This window comes from Phalaenopsis equestris, unplaced genomic scaffold (assembly GCF_001263595.1).
Source record: "Phalaenopsis equestris unplaced genomic scaffold, ASM126359v1 Scaffold201692, whole genome shotgun sequence".
NCBI lineage: Eukaryota > Viridiplantae > Streptophyta > Magnoliopsida > Asparagales > Orchidaceae > Phalaenopsis > Phalaenopsis equestris.
The window spans coordinates 27,734-51,854 of NW_018221439.1; the positions used below are offsets into that span (position 1 = coordinate 27,734).

Consider the following 24,121-nt stretch of genomic DNA (forward strand, 5'->3'; position numbering starts at 1 on the left):
ATTTGTCGTTTTTTTTTCTAGGCTGAACTTTCCTATTCCATAATTATTATACTATTAAGTTCATTGTTTTTTCATTAAATGATATCATCATTTTTTTTTATTAGAATGGGTGGTAGCGCCAGAAGAAAATATCTAGCATAAAAATGTGGAACTCATATTGAAATACCAGTAAAATGTACACGGAATATATTTATTTGAAATATAAATTTATAATAAGAGAATTATGAGTAATGTTAAGAGATAAAAATCACTTGGTTTGTAATATATAAATATTGGAGCATGTGAGTTTCATAAAAATTTAAGAAATGTGTTGAATATTTAAAAAATTAGGCCATTATAAAAGAGAAAAAAAAAAAATTGAAAGAAAATTAAAAATAATTCTAATTTTGGTTCTAAATATGATTCTAATTATAAAAGTCATTTTTTTCTTCTGATAGAGGAGCTCAAGAACCAATGAATAGATTTATTTTGAATCTGGATGAAGATGAAAATATCAACTCTCAAATAATTCATCATTTAGCTTCTACAAGACAACAAGCCTTTATCCCACAAAGTGAGATCAACTACATGAATCTTTTTTCTCCATTGTGTCGTATTAAGTGCCATATTTTCATTTAATTCTAATATATTAAGATCATTTTTTTGCCCAAGTCTTTTTAGGTCCACCTCTGCCTTTCTTAACCAAAGTCGAATCTAAAATATCTACTCTCCTAACAGGATCATCAGATGGTCTGCATTTAATGTGAATAAGCCATCTAAGATGACTGTCTAATCTTGTCTGCCATTAGAGCATTTAATGTGAACCTACCCTCTAAGATGACTCTCTAATCTTGTCTGCCATTAGAGCTACACCAACCCTTTCATAGATTTTTTCATTTCACATTATCTCTAAGTATAAAGCCATTCATCCACCTAAGGATTCTCATCTCTGCGACACTTAAGTTAGATTTATGCTTCTCTTTTATAAGCCAACAGCAGGTCTCACCACTATCTTATAAAACTTTCCTTTCAATCTAAGCAGTACTTTTCTATCACACAGTAGGCCCGATGCATTCCTCCACTTCAAGCTACCAACTTGAATTCTACTAATAACATATCCATCTATATCACCATCATTTGAAATATAAACCCGAAATATCTAAAACAATCACACATTTTAATATTTGTCACCCATAGTTAAGCGCTACCACTACTAAAATTACAGTCCATGTATTCAGCTTTAGATCTACTCAAACGAAACCCTTTAGACTCCAATGTAGACCTCCATAATTTAAGTTTTTCCTGGACTCTTTTTCTAGACTTATCTACAAAAAAACTATCATCAGCGAAAAGCATACACCTAGGTACATCCTCCTGTAAATGTCCAATAAGAGCATCCATAACTAAAGCAAAAGGATATGGGCCTAAAGCCGATCTCTAATGTAATCCAACTGAAATAGGAAAATACTTGGTCAATCCTCCCGTACGAACACAAGTAACAGTTATAGCATACATATCTTTAATGACTTGAATATAAGTCATATCAACAAATTTCTTCTTTAAAACTCTCCAACGGACTTCTCTTGAAACCTTATCATAAGCTTTTTCTAAATCAATAAAAATCATATGTAGATCCTCCTTATTCTCTCTACACTTCTCCATCAAACCTCTTAATAAATGTACAACTTTCATAATAGACCTGTCTGGCATAAATCCACACTGATTATGAGAAATTTTCATATCATGTCTTAACATATGTTCAATTACCCTCTCCAATAATTTTAAAGTATGACACATTAATTTATATCCTCTATAATTTGCACACTCTTGAGCATCCCCTTTACTCTTAAAAATGAGGAACAAAATACTCTTCCTCCACTTGAACATCTTTTTAGTTTATAAAATAATATTAAAGAGTATAGTAAGCCAAGAAACTCAAATCTGCTAAATATTTCCACACTTCGATTAGGATACATCAGGTCATACATATTTTCTACCCTTCATTTTCTTTAACATCTCCTCAACTTCTTTTTTACTAATGTGGCAGTAAAAAAAAAAATAATTGTAATTTATTAATATTAATGTTATTAACACAACAATGGTCGATCATATTTTTAAAAATTTCATTGTAATGATTATCAAAATAACTCACTCACTTATATTGAATATCTTCATCGAAAAAAAGCATTTTTTTTTATCTTCGACTTTAATACACTTGAATTAAATCTTTACTTGTCTTTTCTCTTTGCTTTGCTAGTTTATATACATATTTTTCACTCTCTTTAGTATTTAATCTATTATAAAGATAACTAAAAATAAGTTTTTTACGTCAAAAATTTTCCACATAGATTCCCTACGGGTTCATCTTATATTTTTCTCAGTTCTCTGAGTTTTGACATTTAAACTAATTTTTATAACATAACTTCTTATATTTTATCTTTTCTTATGCATTATAATTCTACCACTAATTATTTTTATTTATAAAAATTTTTCTTTTTGATTCTCCAAGTAGAACTTTTGTCACTGGTTAATAGTATTTGCTACTTTATCCCACATAGAATTCGCTTATTCAAGAACATTTCAATTTCTAAAATCTCGAAGTTTATTTAGTTTACTCATAAAAGTAATTTTATTGTGTCTTTTAGTGCCCTTATATAATTCTATGACAATGTTTTCATCTATTTTTTATTTTATAATCTTCATCTTAAAATCCAAAACTAATAAGCGATATTGAATACTTAAATTTTCACTTGGAATGACCTTACAATCTTTACACACTCGATAATCTCTTTTTCTCATAAAAAAATAATCAATGTGTTTTATTAGCTCCATTCTTATAAGTAATAATTGTTCATCTATTTTTTTTAAATAAAGTATTAGCAATAACAAAATCATAAGTTTAAACAAAATCTAAAACGATTCTACTCTTCATTAATCACTCCAAAATCGCAGTCATCATGAATATTTCTAAGAATATCCATCATCTACTAACATGTTCATTTAAATCCCCTCCAATAAAAATTTTCTTTAACAGGTATCATTTATACTAATTATTCTAGATCATTACAAAATTTTCCTTCTGAACCTATATCTAAACCTATTGAGAAACATAATCACTTATAACATCAAAAATCTTAGTATTGACAACAATCTTTATGGCTATAATTCTATCTCCAATTCTATTAATTTCTACAACATTATCTTTCAAATTCTTATCTACAATTACACCTACACAATTTATAGTGTGACTCCTACCTGAAACCAAAGTTTAAAATCTAAACTATCAATCTCCATGGCGTTTTCTCTAACCCATTTATTTTCTTAAATACATAAGATATTAATCTTCCTATAAACTATAATGTCAATTAATTTCATTAATTTATTAGTGAGAATGCTTATATTCCAATATTTTATCCTAATATTAAATTCACGGACTAACTTATTTACCAGCAATCGACCGTAATGTGGGGACCCTTGTTTATTTGACACCACACCCTGACACCAGTGTAGCAGCCCCTGCATACTTTTCACTTTATTCAAGTCATACAATGCGTCACTTTCGGGGAATCCCCTACCATTTACACAAGGATTTAAAGGATTCATGTCATGACTATCCAACAAATTTTACGCTGGCTGTCAACTATTTAACACAACCCTACAGTTTTCGCATGAACATAAAAATAAAATGTGTTTAGATATTGCAAGATGCCTCATGAAAATAAAATTCTATTTAATATGATCAAGAATCCTTGATAGATTAATAAACTTTGTTCTACTGAAAATTATGACAAACTAGATCTTCCTAGAATGTATGAGTCGTGAATTTGGATGTTGAATGAGGTTAAAGAAACAACCAAAATGTTTAATAAATTGAAAAATGAGTTGAAAAAAAAGCCATAATAATATCAGATGTTTGGTCAGATATTATACAAAAAAACTTAATGATTTTTTTTTATTAATAATCATTATGAGGTGATATTTTTGAAATATGTTGATTCAGCGGCCTATATAAAAAAATGCATAATTAATATTTAAAATGCTTGATAAAGTTGTTGAAAAATGGAGAGTTTACTTGTTCAAATTATTATAAATAATGGAAGTGTTTGTAGGACTACAAACAAAATATTAATGGAAAAAATAAAGCATCTTTATTAGACTTCAAATGTTACTCATAATCTTGAATTATAGTCTTATAAATTTGGACAATTGCTACAACATAAATCTGCTTTGCTCGAAAAAACATAATAGCCATCATTGAGTATTAAACTTGAAGAGAAAATTCACATATTAAAAATTATCCGACCAACAGTTACAAAATTTGTTACGAGTTATCTAAGCTTGCAAAAATTTAAAAAGCTGTAGTAATCATTGGAGCCTATATTTGCTTCTAAAGAATTGAATAAAATTTTTTTGGCAGAAAAATCAGAAGAAAAGCAAGTTAACATGACTATTATGAAAGATGAATCTTCCTAGCGTAATATTAATTATTCTCTAAGAATTATGGGGCCTTTAATGAACGTATTAAGAATGGTTGACGGTGATAGGGTTCCCATTATGGGATTTCTTTATGAAGCTAGAAACAAAACAAATGAAAAAATAATAAGAGATTTAGGATGACATGAAAGGGCTCGAAAAGAAATATAAGAAATCATTGATAAATGATCTCGTCAGCTGCATCAAGATTTGCATGCTGCTACAAATTATTTGAATCGTTAATTTCATTATAATAAGAACTTTCATGTGAATAAAAAGATTAAGCCTGATTTATATGCATACAAGAATAGAATTGTCCTACGGGGCGATTATCATAAAACTCTAATTAAATTGAAGATTTTCATTTAAATAATGAATTGTTTGGATTTAGAGTAGCCCAGGCATCCTGCAAAACACGCTCAGCTTGTAAATTTGATTTACCTATAATTTTAAATATATGAGTTTATAATTTATATCTAAGCTTCCTATCTTAATTTATATTACTAAATTTATTTAATCTTATTCTAGAATACTTGTGGGTACAACTTGAAGATGACATGTTTGGACTCAAAATATCTACTGTGAAAGTTCTTATTCTTATTTTTTTAGCTTACACGTGAGCGAAATTAAAGTATATTCAACCAATTGCATACACATAGAAGAAATCGATTTGTTGCAAGTCAAATGAAATAATTGAAATTTTTTTTAAAAGAATATTCTTTGAATAAACTTCCTACCAAAATATCCGCCAATACCTTTTTCTCAAATAACTTCAATGGATTGACTTCACGTAGACTTGGAAATTTTATTACTTTGATTTATATATCTCCTGGCAGATCCCATTTGATTTTGACAAATAAATTCATTGGTTGAACTGAATATTGGGTCGATCAAAAGTATGAGCTAAAATTCGGCCTTTTTCGATTAAGATTCTCTCTATCTCACTCTATTATACACACAGCCTCTATGCTTTCTACACTGTTCCCAATGATGTCAACTTCCAATATTCGATATGTAAGATAAAAAGAATATTCTTGCATTGACTATTCAATTTGGCACATTCACTAATACTTATCATCATATAAAGCAATTATTGATGGCATGAATTAGCAACGTTAATTAAAATATTTTTATTAAAAATTTAAATATATAACTAACAATGACTATAATACATCATGTATTTATTTTCATGAAGTTAAGTTCTTAGACAAAATAAAGATGATAATTAAAACAAACTTCACAGTGAAGGTTCTATATATATACGAGGCATGAGAAAATAAGAAAAATATATATCACAATTTTTAGTGAGCTATAATACCTCCCTATAAAATTATAAAGTACAAATTAGTCTCAATTATTTAAATAATGAAGCTAAGATTTGTGTTACTTGTCGGTCAACTTTTCGATGGATTTGTGAAAATACGATTTTCGAAAATTTAATTTAAATATAAAGTATATAGTTTAGATTATGAAAATAGTGTTTTAATTTTTAAGAAAGTGAGACCGAATGGATCTCATTAATCTAATAGTTTGCATAATCGTGTCTAGTACATTGAATACTACACATTCCGAGAAATAAGTATAGACCCCGACGATAAACTCAATCCTGCAAACTAAGAGATTTGTGACATCCGTTTAGTCTGCGAACCATTATGTATGACCGACAAGTTCTCATATTTAATACAAAGATTAAATAGGGTTTATTTTATCTATGTTCTAAGTTCCCTATAGAGGCAAACCCCTATAGTTAATTACATCTCAAATGACGCATTTTAGAAAACTCTCGATAATGATCAAAGGTACTAGTCTCAAGAATTCGAGGTTTAGGTTTTCACGGTAGGACGTGGAAAGACAAGTGGAAGTGACTCAAATAAGAACAGATATTTTCAGGAGTCCAAAGATAGTAAAAGGTAGGGAACGTCACTAATCCTGAGAAGAAACCTCAGTGACTTCCCAAACTATCAAAATGTGTGATTGTGTTTTGGAGAGAATGTTATATGAGTGTTCAGTCCTGTCAATTTTATTATTTGGGACTTACACTTGCATAACAACTGATTATGCAAATAGCCCACATAGATAAGAGGTTTTACATCGTTCTGGACGACAACCTCAGAGCCTAAAGCGAGTTAAGACTTATACTGCTCAGTACGACCGTGCAGAAGCCTAAAAAGGGTTAGGATTTACATCGCGCTGGGCAAGCTACCTCGAAATCTTATGCATTGTTTAGACTAAGAAAGTTTAGCTGGTGTAAACTTGTTTTGCTGTTGTAGAATAATGACCACATCCACTTGTAGACCGCTCCAAACTCCTTGCCACGCTGCCCACGAAGTTTTTTCAAGCTCCTCGTCAAAGCAAGTTTAAGTTTTCTAATATGTCAAGTCATGATGTCAAATCAAATGTTCCCTAGGGTTATGATCATTTAAATACTATGGGGGATGTTAAAGTTGATTAAAGTGACACTGATTACGACCCACGGTTCCCTCGTTCCGATATCACTATTTTCTTTTGAACTTACTTAGTTTAAACAAGTTGTGAAACTCATTTAAACCGAGGAGCATTTAAACCGGGGAGATCTCGTTAGCAACTGTGGGTTACCTCCTCCGAAGGACTCGTAAATCCAAAATGACGTGTTACGTTTTTTCTTGTTTTGAAAATGTTGCTTAATTTTAAAAAAAAAGTTTTGTTTTGAAAATAAAATTGTAATCAGCATCTGCATAATGTGTTAGAACAAGAGTAAATCGCAATGATAAAACAACAACAAATAAAATGTACCTATGTACGTGGTGTATCTGCTGCAGCTATCACTGTTGCATGTTTAGCTCGCTAAGCATAATATAATTTGTAGTGAATTTAAATAAATTGTAGAGAAAAGCAGAAAACGATAAGCAGTAGAACAAGTCGTAAAAACAACAAAAAATCCCAAACAGGTGATCCTAAGATTTCCTACAACTCCTGACTGCAATTAGCGAGCTAATATGGTGATCCTACGACCTCCTACGGCTCTGAGCAACAACTAGCAAATGTGTACGGTGATCCTACGACTCCGGACCGGCAATCCAACGACTCCGAATAGCAGCTAGGAACTTCGAATAGCACTTGTATGGCTTCATACGAACACAAACAGCGGTGGGCAGCACTTAGGTGGCTTCCTACAGACCCAAGCAGCGGTAGGCAGCACCTACGCGGCTTCCTACAAACCCAAACAGTGGTGGGCAGCACCTATGTGGCTTCCTACGAACCCAAACCAACGAACCCAAACCAAAGTGGATAGCACCAAAACATCGATTTTAAGCCATACAGCCTTCAAACAGGTTTCTGCAGCAGCCAACAGCTATCGACACCTCCAAACAACAAGCTTACAGAAATGGACAGCACCCAAACATCAATTTTAAGCCATGAGCAGTCACCTACAGCAATCCTAAGCTTCCTACAGTATTTAAAACTTCTCATAGCGATTCTACACCTTGAACGGCTCTTGCAAACTTCCAAACACACTTCAAAGCTTAAAAACAGCAGCTATGAAGGGTAGACGGTGCTTATGAAGCTTCCTATCACTCCAAACAGCGATTAGGAACTTCGAACAGCAACTCTACGGCTTCCTACGAACTTAAACGGTGGGTTTAGAGTCTTAGACAGCAACCTACAGCTCCCCTATACTCCAAACAGCGGCTTTGGAGCCTTGGGCAGCAGCCTACAATGCCCTTATACTCCAAACAGCGGCTATAAAGTGCAAACGACAGAGGAAATATCCTCTAAAACGGTCCCAAAAAAGCAATTTTTTAGATTTAAATGGGTTTCACAACTCGTTTAAACTAAGTTAAAAAAAAAATAGTGATACAGGAACGAGGGAACCGTGAGATTATAACCGGTGTTGCTTTATTCAACTTTAACATCTCATATTATTTAAATGATCACAACATTAGAAAACATTTGATTTGAAATCATGACTTGACACATTAGAAAACTCAAACCCGCTTCGACGAGGAGCTTGGAGCAACTTCGTGGGCAGCGCGGCAAGAAGCTTGGAGCGATCTACAACAGCAAAACAAGTCTACACCAGCTAAACTTTCCTAATACAAATAATGCATAGGACTCGCCCAGCGCAATGTAAATCCTCACCCTCTTTTAGGCTTCTACACAGTCATACTGAGCAGTATAAGTACTAATTCATTTTAGGTTCCGATGTTGTCGTCCAGAACGACGTAAAACCTCTTATCTATGAGGGCTATTTGCATAATCAGTTGTTGTGCAAGTGTAAGTCTCAAATAATAAAATTGACAGAATTGAATACTCATATAACATCCTCTCCAAAACACAGCCACACATTATGATAGTTTAGGAAGTCACTGAGGCTTCTCCTCAGAATCAGTGATTTTCTCTATCTTTTACTATCTTTGGACTCCTGAAAATAACTGTTCCTATTTGAGTCATTTTCATTTGCCTTTCCATGTCCTACCGTGAAAACCTAAACCTAGAATTCTTGAAAACTAATACATTTAATCATTATCAAGAGTTTTCTCATCAAGTGACCCCCGTCATTTGGGATGTGATTAACTATAAGGGTTTGCCTCTATAGGAAACTTGGAACCCAGGTAAAATAAACCCTATTTAATCTTTGTATTAGATAAAAGAACTTGTCGGTCACATACAATATGACTAACTTAATTATTGAACTTGTATTAGATAAAGGAACTTGTAGGTCACAAAGCAATGGAGATTACCCCAACTCTCTTGAGTCTATAGAGACCACTTAAATTTATCAATGTCCTAAGTGAAATATCAAATCTTTTATATCCATTTATGCCCATTAAAGGAGGTAGCATAATTCATAAAAACCTACAAATGCTCCTATGATTTAAAAATATGGAGAAAAAGGAAAAGCTCTATACTTTCAAAGATTGCATACCACTTGTGAAGGCAAATGAGAAGTTTGCTCTTCATACATCTCTGTCGCCTAAGCTAGCTATATCACCTGCACCTATGACAATGATATTCACAACAACAGTTGTGATGCCCACGCCTCTTTATGAAACTATATTGCCCCAGCTAGCTGCACCACTTACACTTCTTAGTGACTCAAATATCCATCTTGTTTTAATCTCAACCAACAAATCTATTTGAACACTCCTTAGTCAGTTACAATACTAATGATACTGCCTCAGCATACACTAATGAAACAATCAGTAAGACTTAATCACTTTCAAAAAGCTTTAAAACTCTGTAAGAGAATATGCAGCAATCAAGGAATGTCAAGAATGCCAAAACTAGAGCTCTTGAATTTAGTTTAGAAACTTCACACCACAGCATTAGTTCAAGATCTCTCCTAAATAGAAATCTAGAGAATGCTTTCTGATGTTCAAGGAGTGTTATAGTTAAGGGAATCTTAATCAAAACATCTTCCTTTTTCTTATAAATAGTAATAAATAACATGATTAACTTTAGGACTAATAATCCATCAAGTTCTGTATAATATTTACCTTCACTAGACTTTCACCCTTAAACATGTCACATATTAGCCTCAAATGAGTAAAACCAATCCAAGGAGGATTTTATCTCAACATAAACTCTACACAGCGAATTAATTTTTGACCCATGTTGGACTTCTAAAATGCCCTAGGGTGGGGTCGTGTGTTGTCTCTAAAAAGGATTTGATCTCAATAAAAATTCATATGAATTTTTATGTGCGACTAATACTTTAAATTCCACACTGGACTTATGCCCAGAACAATGGACACATATCATCCAAAGAGAATTTGATCCCCATATCAACTTTATGTGTAAGCATTGTAAGTTGATCTTATTTAAATCCATCCAAGAAAATTTTGATCTCAACATTTTCTTGTATGTATCTAAATCGCACCTTGATCTTACTCAAATAAACCCAAAGAGGATCACTCTCCACATTAACTCATATGAATCATCAGGTGGCTTAATATCACTCAGACCAAAACAAGGATGATTTGATCTTCAAATTAACTTATATACAACTGCATTACAACTTGATTACATAATCCCCAGCAAGACTTCTCTCCTTGAACATGGCAAAGGAAATAACCCCAAAAGTGAAAAGCCAATCTCAACAGACAAAATATTCAGAACAACACAACCTAACAATAGCTTGAACAGCCCTTAAGAAGTTTAAGTCTACACGTAGGTTGTGATTGTCAAAATTAACTTGAACTAATAATTTGCAAAGATTAGTAGTAATCCTAAAAGGAAACAACCATTAAGGAAAAACATGGTCACTAACTAAACAATGAAAAAAGCTCAAACTACAATCATACAATTATAGTACTTACAATGCTTTCCCCTCTCCCATCAGGAGTTAAGCAAGGGCTTACCAGCTCAACAAGCTTGGACGACAATTGAACATCCATCCAACATCAAGTAAAGGGTTAGAAGTATTCCTCAAGACTTAACTATTCTCTTTATAAGAAGGTGGCACAATATGAAGAATTAATTAGCACACTCCTTTGCCGCTGGAAGATGAATAACAGCCATCAAAAGAGAAGCCTACTTTCATCCATTTCAACTTTTAATCATGAAATAAGGTATCTTAAACCAAACCTCTCCAAAAGATATTGAGAAGTAATGCCCTGAATGAATATTGTATCTCATTTGTGAAGACAACATCAGAACATCACACTTCCAGTCTTCCTTTCCATAATCTCTTCCATCATTTTGGGGCACCTGAATGTTAATTAATTCAAAGCCAAATCTTAGTGATTGCAACTTGCTTCTTCCCCTCCCTCTCCCCAACTTCACACCCTTGGACTAATTGAGTACAAAGGATTCAAAGTCGTGTCCGCGATCACTGAAATCCTTTGCCACGCATAGAAGAGAAACCTTTGGAATGAGCAAAATCCCACAAATATGACTAAAAAAATGCAAAGAAATCAATAAGGGCAAAGACTTTAATTCAAGGGAAAGAAAGGACAGAAAGAAAATTTGATTTCTACCAATGCTTGAAGAACCCTATGGATTATAAGAAGGTCAAACCAGTGCTCCCACCAAACAAGCCTAGATTACACTTACCGGTACCAAACATAGTTTGTGCCCATAGTTGACACTATCCAACTATAACTTGGTGCAAGATTTTCAAAGTTGGACCGGAAATTGAACTGAAAGATAAAGAGATTCAAGGTTAGAAGGTTGAACAGAGGTTGAACAGGGTGACGCCATAAATATAAAAAGCAAGATAATAGAGAGATGAAATCAAATAGCATACAGTCACTTAAAAATTTAATCATTTTATGTGAAAGAAGGACCATTACAAGCCAAATTCATCACTTGGTAGATGATTATTGATATTGTGATGTGCTAAGTAATACTTTTTCGGTGGCACTAACATCTTCAAAGTGCAAGCATTTTCTTTATTAGCAATCATGTGATTAATTTATCTATTATCTTTAGAATGGAGTAATCAAGAAGTCGGTCTATCATTTATTCTCATAATGTTCGTTAGAAGTCTAGCATGGAATCATTTTACTGAATGTAGATGTATTGAAGAAACAGTATGTGTTTGCATTGTGGAGCATTATATAAAGGTGGGGGTATAAATAGAATGAAGCAGTACCTTGTTGTAGTTAAGGGCAATATTGCTCAATGCAAGAAATTTTCACATGATATTTAATATCTAAGAAGAAAAAAGATGATAGTTGGAGCCCGATTAAATCAGCAAACCGCTTCCCGCTCCCGCTCCCAATTCCCACTCCTGATCGCAAAACATCGTAACCCCGCTCCCGCTCCTCTGTCGCGAAACGTCACGATTCCTCCCGCTCCCGTTCGGTCGCGAACAGTTACCGCCTATGCTCGTTCCCGCCTTCCCTGTTTCCGCGAAGCGAAGCACCTATTCGCTTATTATAAGTCGCGAAAAGAACAGCAAGGTCGGATTGTTTCTCCGGTTTGCGGTTCTTCCTTTGGTGGCTTACGAAGGAGAGAAGGAGAGATAGATAGAGGGATATAGGAGAAAAGTATTGCAAGGTATCGCAGGTCTCTCATTCAGATTTGACACGGCCTCTTTGGTGTTTTTTTTCAGGCTTCCTTGGGGTAGAGAAAGAGAAGTGCAAACAGTAGTTTCTTGTAGCAGAAGAAAGAAGAAAGAAGAAAGAAGAAAGAAAAAGAAGAAGATTGTTCTCCCTTGGCTTCTTCTTGGTGACTTGTGTCAGAAAAGAAATTGGGTTTATTTCTCTTGTAAATTTATCTTCTTCAGTGTAACTCGGTGTGGAGAAAGAAGAAGAGAGAGCAACGGAGTGAAAGAGTTCGCTCTTGTAAGTCGAGACGATCGACTGGTGTAAATTCCTCAAGTAGTAAAATCCTATACAAATCCGTGAACGTAAGCAATTTGTCGAACCACGTAAATCTGTGTGTTCCACTGTGTTACTATTTTCTGGTGTGAATATTCTCATTTTATTTTTCGCTTCTTCAAAGATCATTCTCCTATTTTATTTTTATATATACCTCAACAACTGGTATCAGAACTTTGTTTCGGATCTGAGGAAAAATAATGGCTGTAGATGAAGTGAGGGTTTCAGGGATCAAAATATTTGATGGCACGGATTTTGATTATTGGAGTATGCAGATGGAGGACTACCTCTACGAGAAGAAACTTCATCTTCCGTTATTGGGAAAAAGACTTGAAAGGATGGATGAGGCTGAATGAAATTTGTTGGATCGACAAGTTCTGGGGGTTATTCGATTGACCATATCGAGGTCCGTTGCACACAACGTTGTCAAAGAGAGAACAACTGCAAATCTTATGGCAGCCTTATCAGGTATGTATGAAAAGTCATCGACGAATAACAAGGGATACTTGATGAAGAAGTTATTTAACTTGAAGATAGCAGTAAGTGTTTCGGTTGCTCAACACCTGAATGATTTCAATACTATCACAAATCAATTGTCGTCTGTGAAAATTGATTTTGATGATGAGATATGTGCACTGATCTTGTTGGCATCATTGTCAAATAGTTGGGAAACCATGAGGATGGAAATTAGCAGTTTTGCAGGTGAATATAAACTGAAATGTGATGATATTCGTGATTTGATTTTGGTTGAAGAGATGTGCAGGAAAGATTCTGGCGAGATCTCAGGTTCGAGTTCGACACTGAATGTTGATTTCAGGGGGAGATGGCAGGACAGGAACTCAAATAGAGGGAGATCAAAATCAAAGTCTGATCAGCAGGCAACCTGCTGAAATTGTGGCAAGGCTGGCCACATAAAGAGGAACTGTAGGAATCCGAAGAATATGGAGAATGATAACGCAAATGTGGTATCTGAAGAAGTACATAATGCACTATTGCTAGCAGTTCATAAATCTGTTGATGATAGAAGTGAAGAGAGTGGGTCTAAAGCATCAATTTCTATTGTTCCACAGACAGATGACGAAGAATCACAGAGCAATGAAGAAATCTTGCAAGACAAAAATTGGAGCAAGTGGGAGCTGGCAGGACATCCACTAAGGAAGAAGACATTACACAACAAGTGGGTGTACTAGGTGAAGACTAGGTTTGATGGCAGTAAGAGGTACAAGGCTAGACTGGTTGAAAAAGGCTTTCAACAGAGGCAAGATATTGCCCATGCCCATGCCCATGCCCATGCAGTCAAAGTTGTAAGCAGAGACAAGAGTAATCCAAAAAATAACTTGGAGGTGCAAAACTATGTTGACCCTATTGATATGTTAACTGAGAGTGTTACTCTTGAAAAACTGAAGTTGTGCACAACTTTAGTTGGTCTTCTGGCCTGAAGACAAGGGCTTTGAGTTACAGAGATGGGAGATTCATATTTGAAGAAAAGGGCAATACCGTCAGTAGAGGATATCAGTTTGAGGAAAAAGATGTTGTAGTTTGTGTATCGGTCTCTAAGTGAGAGATTGTTAGCTGGAGCCCGATTAAACCAGCAAACCGCCTCCCGCTGCAACTCCTGATTCCTGCTCCCGCTTCCGATTCCCACTCCCGATCGGGAGACATCGCTACCCCGCTCCTGCTCCTCTGTCGCGAAACGTTGCGATTCCTCTTGCTCCCGCTCGGTCACAAACAGTTCCCGCCTACACCCGTTCCCGCCTTCCCTATTTTCGCGAAGCGAAGCACCTCTTCGCTTATTATAAGTCGTGAACAGAACAGCAAGGTCGGATTGTTTCTCCGGTTTGTGGTTCTTCCTTTGGTAGCTTACGAAGGAGAGAATAAGAGATAGATAGAGAGATAGAGAAAGATAGTATTGCGAGGTATCGTTGGTCTCTCTTTCAGATTTGGCACGGCCTCTTTTGTGTTCCTCTTCGGGCTTCCTCGGGATAGAGGAAGAGAAGTGCAAATGGTAGTTCCTTGCGGCAGAAGGAAGAAGAAAGAAGAAGAAGAAGATTGTTCTCCCTTGGCTTCTTCTTAGTGGCTTATGTCAGAAGAGAAATTGAGTTTATTTCTCTTGTAAGTTTATCTTCTTCGGTATATCTCGGTGTGGAGAGAGAAGAAAAGAGAGCAACAGAGTGAAAGAGTTCGCTCTTGTAAATCGAGACGATCGACTGGTGTAAATTCCTCAAGTAGTAAAATCCTCTGCAACTCCGTGGACGTAGGCAATTTGTCGAACCACGTAAATCTGTGTGTTCCGTTGTGTTATTGTTTTCTGGTGTGAATTTTCTCGTTCTATTTTTCATTTCGTCAAAGATCGTTCTCCTATTTTATTTCTATATATCATAACAAAAGAGGCACAAATGGATAGAAAAAGTGTATACTTATGTAATGAAACTATCACTATCAATGAAAAAAAGAGTTTTTCATTATTTAAATCTTCAAAATTCAACTGTACCAAACAAAATCCTAGATAAAGAAAGAAGTAGATGGCATTGATAATTATTTTTCTTCTAGAACTAAACCTAGATGGTAACCATCTTTATGAAGTGTTTTTGCATAAAAAAAGTGTGACACAAAACTTATTTGGCAATTGTTGTGTTTTCTTTATAGTTGGATTCATTCGAATACTTTATATTCTCTTCATGATTAAAAAATAATTAATACAATAGCTACAGTTGATTATGGGTTTCAATTAACTTCATATCACAGTATGAGAGTTAATTTATTACGAAATTGCAAAAAGAAATATATGCTTCGTGTTGAATCTTCTAGACGTTGGAAAGAAAATTGATGCACATTAATGGCTGATAGGTGGATAGACAATAGAACATAACATTGATAAACTTTTTAGTTTACTGTCCGGACAAAATAACTTTCTCAAGGTCTGTTGATACTTCGGACATCAAGAAGGACATTGCGGTTATAAGCTCTTTATTTGCAGAAATCATTAAGTGGGTAAGCCCAAAGAATATTATTCAATTTATGACTGATAATACAACAAATTACAAAAATGTAGGAGAGCTAATGCATGAAAAATATAATAATATTTATTGATCTCCTTGCACTACGCATTGCTTGAATTTGATTTTGAAATATATAAATAACCTACTTCATCTGGGGGAACTTGCTAAAAGTGCATCAAAAATAGCAATATTTATTTACAGTCATATTTTTATATTACCTTGATTAAGAAAAAGGCCAATGTTTACTGAAACAATGCATTCTCAGGTACACATTTTGCTACAATTTTTATTACATTAAAAATATGTACAAACATAAACATGATTTACAAATATTTGCTAATAGCAATTATTACAATGATTTAAAATTGGCAAAAACTATTACGGAAAAAATAGCTTCTATCATTTTGTATGATAAATTTTGTAATGATTGCTTGATCATATCAAAACTATCATAATCACTAATAAGATTATTACCAGTTGTTGATTCAGATAAGAAGTCATCCTTAATTATGTTTATAATGGCATATATAGAGCTAAAAAAATAAATAAAGACATGCTCAAAAATATAAAGATATTGTACAAATGATATACTAGCATCATTAAGCAAATATGGGATGAATAGCTTCGTCAAATTATCCGCACAGTTGGCTGTTTTTTCAGCCCATATTTTAATAATATTAAAAAAATCATTGACAAAAACCTGAAGTGATATAAAGTTTAGTTGAACTTGGTAATAAAAACATAAGCAGCAAACATAAATTTATAAGGAATGATAGTAGACTTTATTGAGATATTTTAGAAATAATTAAAACACTAATCTCGTCATGTCAAAGAAAAAAATACTACTTGGCAAGTGTTTCAACTTGAGCACTATGTTTTTTTGGCAATTTTTTTCAAACTAATCAAACTTTGATAATATGCAGATGAATAGTGGAAGACATTTGAATCTAGTGCTCTAAATTTACAAAAATTGATCATTCGATTTCTGTCAAATTTTATTCATCTGAATGCGAAAGAAATTATTGTATTTTTTAATACATTTCTAAAAAAAGATAATCATTTAGAGCCTATAAGGCTAAGTGCCCTAGTGTCTGCTAAATACAATCTTAATTTGAAAAATATATATGTTCTTATATAAATTTTTTAATTTATTAATATGCTTTTCTAACTATAAAAATAATTTATAATCCAAATAATTCTTACTTTATAGATTACAACTTAAAAAGAAATTATGATATGCTAGAGTACAAAAGCATTAAAACTGTAGAACTTTAGATAGCTGATTGTGATTATTTAGGGAGTGAAATCTCAAGAGACTTTATCATTCCCTTTTTGAATAACAGATAGGCAAACAAGCAATAAGTTTTGAATTATAATTAAATTGAAAATTATGTTTACCTTTATCTAGTCATTTATTATGAGCAGTTGATTTTTATGATTTAAAATGGGACAAACCTCCCTCTTATTCAATAAAATGTTCACCATAATGGTGCATATCAGATTTGTCCTCGTGTGCCTCTTATTTTCTTTAAGATATCGCTTTCAAATTTTTTAACATTTGACAACATATATCAAATAAAACTTTATTGCAAGATGCAATACTTCTATTAGCCCTAGCAAGATGCTTTTTCATCATATTTATGCATCCATCTTTGTGTGTCAATCCACAATACAAACACTTAAACTGTTTTTTCCATCAAGAGTATTATTTTAATAAAATAATTCCATATTGAATCTGTCTATTCACGAATATTATAGGAAGAAATAAAGGGCTAGCATTTAAAGAGCTCCATACTAAGAAAAACAAAGAAAAAAATTGCAAAATTTATATACAAATAAATTTATTTCAAAGATCATGCATATCTCTCTAAAAGTATATTTTATGATCAGACAAACAATATGATCACGCAATCTACTGAAACAAAAAATCTAATACAATTGATCAGTGAAAGACTTACATTTTCTTTTACACTTGCGCTCATTTGTGCTTGAATAGAGCATTCCATAAGATCTCTAATCACTTGATTTAGTGATAAAGCCAGTGATCACTAACCAACTAAACATCAAATTGTGTAATGAAAATACAAAATGCAGATCACATCAATAACGGCAAAACATCAAATGGAATAGAGAATGATGTAATGATTTCTACAAAATAACACATACAAATTTTTAGAATAAAATCAATATAAGCAAAAAAAAATAAAAGTGATTAAAAAGATTAACAAAAAGATTATCATTCAATTTAGCAATCGTTAAATTCCCACACTCAATAATAAAAAATTCAATCCAGTAAAGTATCAACTCTACAATACTGCAAAAAAATAAAAAAAACGATCAAATGACCTACACCAAATATTATTTGAACACAAAAAAAATCATCAATTAAAAAACCCAAGTCGCATAAGCACAAGTTTATCTATATCATCATACTTCTTTTAATAAAATTTTTAGCTCATGAGCAACATTCAATATAATAGGACTATAATAGAGATTATATTTCCTTCTAATTTGGCTATGTCACTCAAGCTAAAAAGTAAACTATGAAGTGCATTTTTAAATATTATAGCTTAAGAAAAACTTATCTGGTAAGCAAAAGAACTTAGCCAATAAAAATGCATTCATTAAAGAAGCCCAAAGGATTAATTGAGGCTTCAGCATTATACAACTCCATGGAAGATCAATTGTTCACTAGCAAGCAAGAAATATTCTCATACTTCTATTGTTTCAAACTATTGATTCCTTACAACTATAATTTTTTTTGGGTAGAATAGCAGGTATTAATGATACTATCTAGTATCTATCAATGATAATTCAATAGTAATAATGACTCAAAATTCATTTAAAAAATAATGACTTGATTTCTAAATTCAAAATAAGGGGTAATTAGTTGCTTGTAATTAAGAAAAAGACTATTTTGTTTTCACTTAATTTCAGAGTAAAAATATTACCATAATTTTTAGGAAAGTTTGAGGATTTTTGTAAAGTTAAAGGAATGCCTATTTGTTAAAAGTATTGCTTACAAGTGAATACTAAGAATCCTTGTCATAGATTTAGAAGGGGACACCTAAAAAACACAAATAAAATTATTTTTACAAGTAAGCTTCAAGAATTTAAGATATAGGATGTTCTTGAATAAGCAAATTTTATGTGAGATAAAATAACAAATGCTATGAAACATGTGGCAAAAGATGTACTTGAAGAGTCAAAAGAAAAAGTTTTTATAACTAAAAATAGTTGGTGGTGGAATAATAATGTGCAAGAAAAGATAAAATATAAGAAATTTTATAAAAATTGGTTTAAATATAAAAGCATAGAGAACTGAGAAAAACAGAAGGTGGCCCGTAGGGAGTCCAAGAGAATCACTTATAAAGCTAACAATTCTATTTTTAGTAATGTTTAAAATAGATTAGAAACTGAAAAAGTTGAAAAATATATGTATAAACAAACCAAACAAAGAGAAATAAACAGTAAAGATTTAGCTAAATTCTAATAAATTTTTCAATGAAGCTTTTGAAAATATGATCGACTCGAATGATCTTAATATCATTAATAATAAAAAAATATTTTATTTTTACCGTTGCATTAAAAAAAAAGAAGTTGAGGAGGCTTTAATAAAAATCAAGGGTGAAAAATTAGTAGGACCTAAGGATATCCCAATTCAAGTGTGGAAATATTTAGAGGATTTGGGAATTTCTTGGCTAACTAAACTCTTTAGTATTATTTCAAAAACTAAAAATATGTCTGAGGAGTAGAGGAACAGTATTTTGGTCCCGTTTTTAAGAATAATTGAGATGCACAAGACTACGCAAATTATAAAGGAATTAAGATGATATGTCGTACTATAAAATTATGGGAGAAGGTAATTGAACATAGGTTAAGATGTGTTACAAAGATTTTTCATAATCAGTTTGGATTTATGTTGGGCAAGTCTACTATGAAAGTTATACATTATTAAGAGGTTTGATGAAGAAGTACAGAGAGAATAATGAGGATTTACATATGATTTTTATTGATTTAGAAAAAAACTTATGATAAGGTTCCAAGATAAATCCTTTAGAGAGTTCTAGAGAAGAAAGGTGTTGATATGACTTATATTCAAGACATTAAAGATTTGTATATTAGAGATGTTACTTGTGTTCGAACAGAAGGAAGATTGACCCTATTTCAGTTGGATTACATTAGGGATCGACTTTAAGCCCATATCCTTTAGCTTTAGCTATGGATGCTCTTACTAGACATTTACAGGAAGATGTACCTTAGTGGATATAGTGTATATTTTTTGCTGATGAAATCGTTCTTGTGGATAAGACTAGAAAGAGTTCAGGAAAAACTTAAATTATGGAGGTCTACATTAGAGTATAAAGGTTTTCATTTGAGTAGAAATAAAACTGAATATATGGAATGTAATTTTAGTAGTAGTAGCTCTAGTGGTTATGTTGTAATTATGGGTGGTCAAATCATTAAAAGGTGTGAACGCTTTAGATATATCGGGTCAATTGTTCAAAGTAAAGGTGATATAAATGGGAATGTTATTAGCAGAATTCAAAGTTGGTTGATTGAAGTGGAGGAATGCTTCAGGCCTATTGTGTAATAGAAAAGTACTACTTAGACTAAAGGGAAATTTTATAAGATGGTGGTGAGACTTGCATTGCTTATGTTGCAGAATGTTGGCCTTTAAAAAGAATATTGACCTTTAAAAGAGAAGCATAAAACAAAGTTAAGTGTTGTCGAGATGGAATGCATAGGTGGATGAGTGGCTTGACACTTGGAGACAAAATGTGGAATGAAAATATTTGTTATAGGGTTGGTGTAGCTTCAGTGACGGACAATATTAGAGAGAGTCGTCTTAGATGGTTTGTTCACAATAAATGTCGACCATCTGATGATCTGTTTAGAAGAGTAGATGTTTTAGATTCGACTTATGTTAAGAAAGACAAAGGTAAATATAGAAAGACTTGGGTATATTATATAAAAAATGATCTTAATTTATTAGAATTAAATGAAAATATGACTATCAATAGGACACAATGGAGAAAAAGGATTCATGTAGCCGACCCAGCTTAGTGGGATAAAGGCTTGTTGTGGTTGTTGTTGTTATAGTATTGCTTACAAGTGAATAATCAAAAATAAAATGAATAATTTTACTAGTATTAAAGTAAAAAAAAAAACAGTGAAGGAAGTTTTGATTTATATTCCACACTTTTCTTGTTTCTTAAATAGATCCACTTCATTTGTCAATGTTTGAAAAAATAGTGTTGAGTTTGTCTTCCAAGTTAATGCATCATGTAGTGATGTAAACTGCCCCAATGAACTCAAATCTATTTTCAGTATACTATTTGGACACTTAAATTTTAAGGGTTGTATGTGTTCCTCCATGACAAATCAAATTGCAGTGTGGGTTCTAACAAGTATTTATTGTTGAGTCATCTTATACACACCCTCGCCCCCGGCATAGGAGCCGTTCGAAACCATCACAAGTAGCAGCTGGCTTCTTAGCACTCCTTCAGGTTCAGCACTTCGGCTGCATGAGAGATGGGAATAATCAAAGAATCGACGAGGGAAATAGGAACTCGGGACTTAAGAAAACAATATTATGTATTTTTTGGAGTATAAATACCAATCATACCAAAAAAAAAAAAAAAGGCCACAAAGTGAGGGAAATGACTTACGGTGAGAAGCCGGCGAACAGGCAGCAAATCAACGGCGAGCAGCGTCGAAGTAATCTTGCAGGGAGGCATCCGTACCACGCAAGCAAACTCGCCGAATAGAGACGGAGGCGGGCGATCCGGAGGCTGGGTTTTGCGGTTTTAGGGGGCGGTTTGGTGGCCGATTTTAAGCAGGAGCTTAAATCCTGCCGAACGGCAAAAAATGCCTCCCTAAATCCTAAGCTCTCCTAAATCCCAAAAAGACGCCAGCTTCTTTTTGGGATCCGGGATTTAGGGTATGTTGGGATTTAGGCTACTCAAGCTAAATCCGGGATTTAGGGTATGTTGGGATCCAGCTTCTGCTGATAAGCAGCTTATCCTGATAATCTGTTGATGAGCAGCTGATCCGGATAAGTTGTCTGGCTGTTTGGTTGGCGCTTATGAAAAACAGTTGATTGTGAAAAATTGATCATTCTGCCCCTGTTCTGAATAAGCAGTTTAGTTGTTTGCTTAGTGTGTTTTGTAAACCGCTTATTTGAAAAAAAATTTTATTAAATGAATAATCTGTGCAGCAGAATCTGTTCTTTTTTCAAAAAAATTAAAGATCACTATTAGACAAGAAAATACCAAAAAGTTGATTTATATTCATATAACTAAAACATATCTGATCACATCAAACGAATATGTTACACATACAAAAGTCAAAGGCGCCTGCACATACTACTACAAAGTATAATAAGAGCCCATAAAAAAGAAAAAATAACATGTTAAAATGATAAGTAGAAATATAATAATATTAACTTTATAATGTAGCAGCATATCACGGCTCATGCCACCTGCATCTGACACTCCAGAACCCTGAACAAACATGTCCGACTGCGATATTGTAGAAACGGAATAACTCGAACCACATGTGGCGTTCTCCTGTTGTGACACTATTGAACTCATAGCAGTTGTGTCCAATTAGGAGCACGTAGAAATAGTTCCACTGTCGGCCCACCTGAAGAATTTGCAGTCGTCCGGTCCTTGTCCCCACCGCGGGCACCTGTAGAATTGTCGTCCGTAACTATGTGTCTGTCGTGATGTGAAAAGTAATGACGGTAGCCCACATCGACACATCATTTGCCCTGACTTCCCTGAATATCTCGAGCTCATTGTCCTGCAATTATTCTAAAAGGCGTTGATCAGTCAAAAACTAGAGGGAATAAAAAAAAACTCAACATACCAAATTGTGAAAACAATTGTTGCAACAGAGTTCTTTGGCCATCTGCATCTAACACCACTCTCATTAACTTCATGAAAGTAACAGAATATCACTTTAAGTTCATATAACAATCTGAAACATTAATATTTACAAAAATATTAATATTGCATTGGAGCATCGAAACATTAATATAAGGTGATTACATAGCAATCTGAAACATTAATATTTACAAAACTAGTACTTTTTCTCAATCATTTCTCACAATCTCACTAAAATATCAAAGTACAAGATAAAACCCATACTTTTCAATTTAAATATATAACATGAAAAACAATCAAATTTCCATTTCTTACTCAAACAGTACACATAGATTTTATTTCAGATAACTTGAAATCGCAATCTATGGTATGATGCATCTTATGACTGCTCAACCCAGTAGATAGCAGCCCAAAAGTACATCAAAAAGGTAGAAAATAAATGACATCGATTTTGTTTCATAAAGAAGTCCCATATTTTTTACTCTTGACATCGACAAAGACAACAGTTGCGCACGCCTTATGGTATGGTGCTTCATATGACTGCTCAACCCAGCAGATAGCAGCCTAAAGAACATAAAAAAGTTAGAAAATAAATGGCATTAATTTTGTTTCATCAAGAAGTCCCATCTTTTTTATCCTTAACATCGACAAAGACAGCAGTTGCGCCTGCCTTCCAAGCTGCTTAGGGCCAATGCGATAAAATATCAAAGAAGCATTAAAATCTGAAAACTGCCAGCAAAAGAAATCCAACACTCCAATTGTGTGGGGGAAGATCCCATTTCGTAATGAATTGCTATGACACAAGTAAAGGTTGTTGCAGTTACAAGTAGGATTTAATAAGGAAAATTTTGACATTATATGCCCCAAAATTCACAAGTAGGAATTAACGCTACAAGACATTGCTATTGACACTAAAATGTGATTTGAAAATTTTGAATGGAATAAATGTAAAAAATAATGTTTAGATGTTATTTACTTGGGCTATTATCTGCCATAATAATTTTTGAATCGATGCTTTGCTTAAGTTCAATCATGTTGAGTCCCATTAGTTCAATCATGCTGAGTCTACTTTAATAGTCATTAGACAGCACCTCATCTTTTTACAGGCTTTGCTTAAGTAAGCCTTCATTTGCAGTCAAACAGATGCCCAATATAAATCTGGGTAGGCCAAGTCCATAGTAACTCATTTGCTTATAGAAAAAATGCGTCTTTTGTTTATAAAAAAAATAGAAGGACACTAAAATCAACATAAATTTCACTGCAATTTAATCACAAGCAAATTCAGATACATAAGCTGGAAAATAACAGTTTCGCACAAGCAAATGACCAACCACAATATGACAATCAAACAAGCTGAACAAATTCATACAGTTGGAAGTACTGTATTACATAAGATACAGTTGACTCTAACTAGCTCAAATGAAGAAAATTTGCTAAATAAGGCTGTCGGCACTATTTTTGGTGTGGGGTTTGC

The 24,121-nt window shown here is 33.3% G+C and overlaps 1 protein-coding gene across 3 annotated transcripts in view; it reads right to left on the bottom strand.

The window, feature by feature from the left end:
• LOC110036021 overlaps positions 1–21,667 on the bottom strand; it is a 31,257-nt gene extending 9,590 nt beyond the window's left edge. Inside the window, exons 1-2 of one of the 3 annotated variants that reach the window (XM_020740366.1) lie at positions 21,430–21,667; positions 21,199–21,281 (exon numbers count right to left, since the gene is read on the bottom strand). The gene's annotated coding sequence lies outside the window, so the exon portion shown is untranslated. Of the gene's footprint in view, positions 1–17,715; positions 17,814–21,198; positions 21,282–21,429 lie in introns of those variants that run through there. The other 2 variants (XM_020740367.1, XM_020740368.1) reach the window with 2 other exon arrangements.
• Between the last annotated feature and the right edge of the window lie 2,454 nt (positions 21,668–24,121).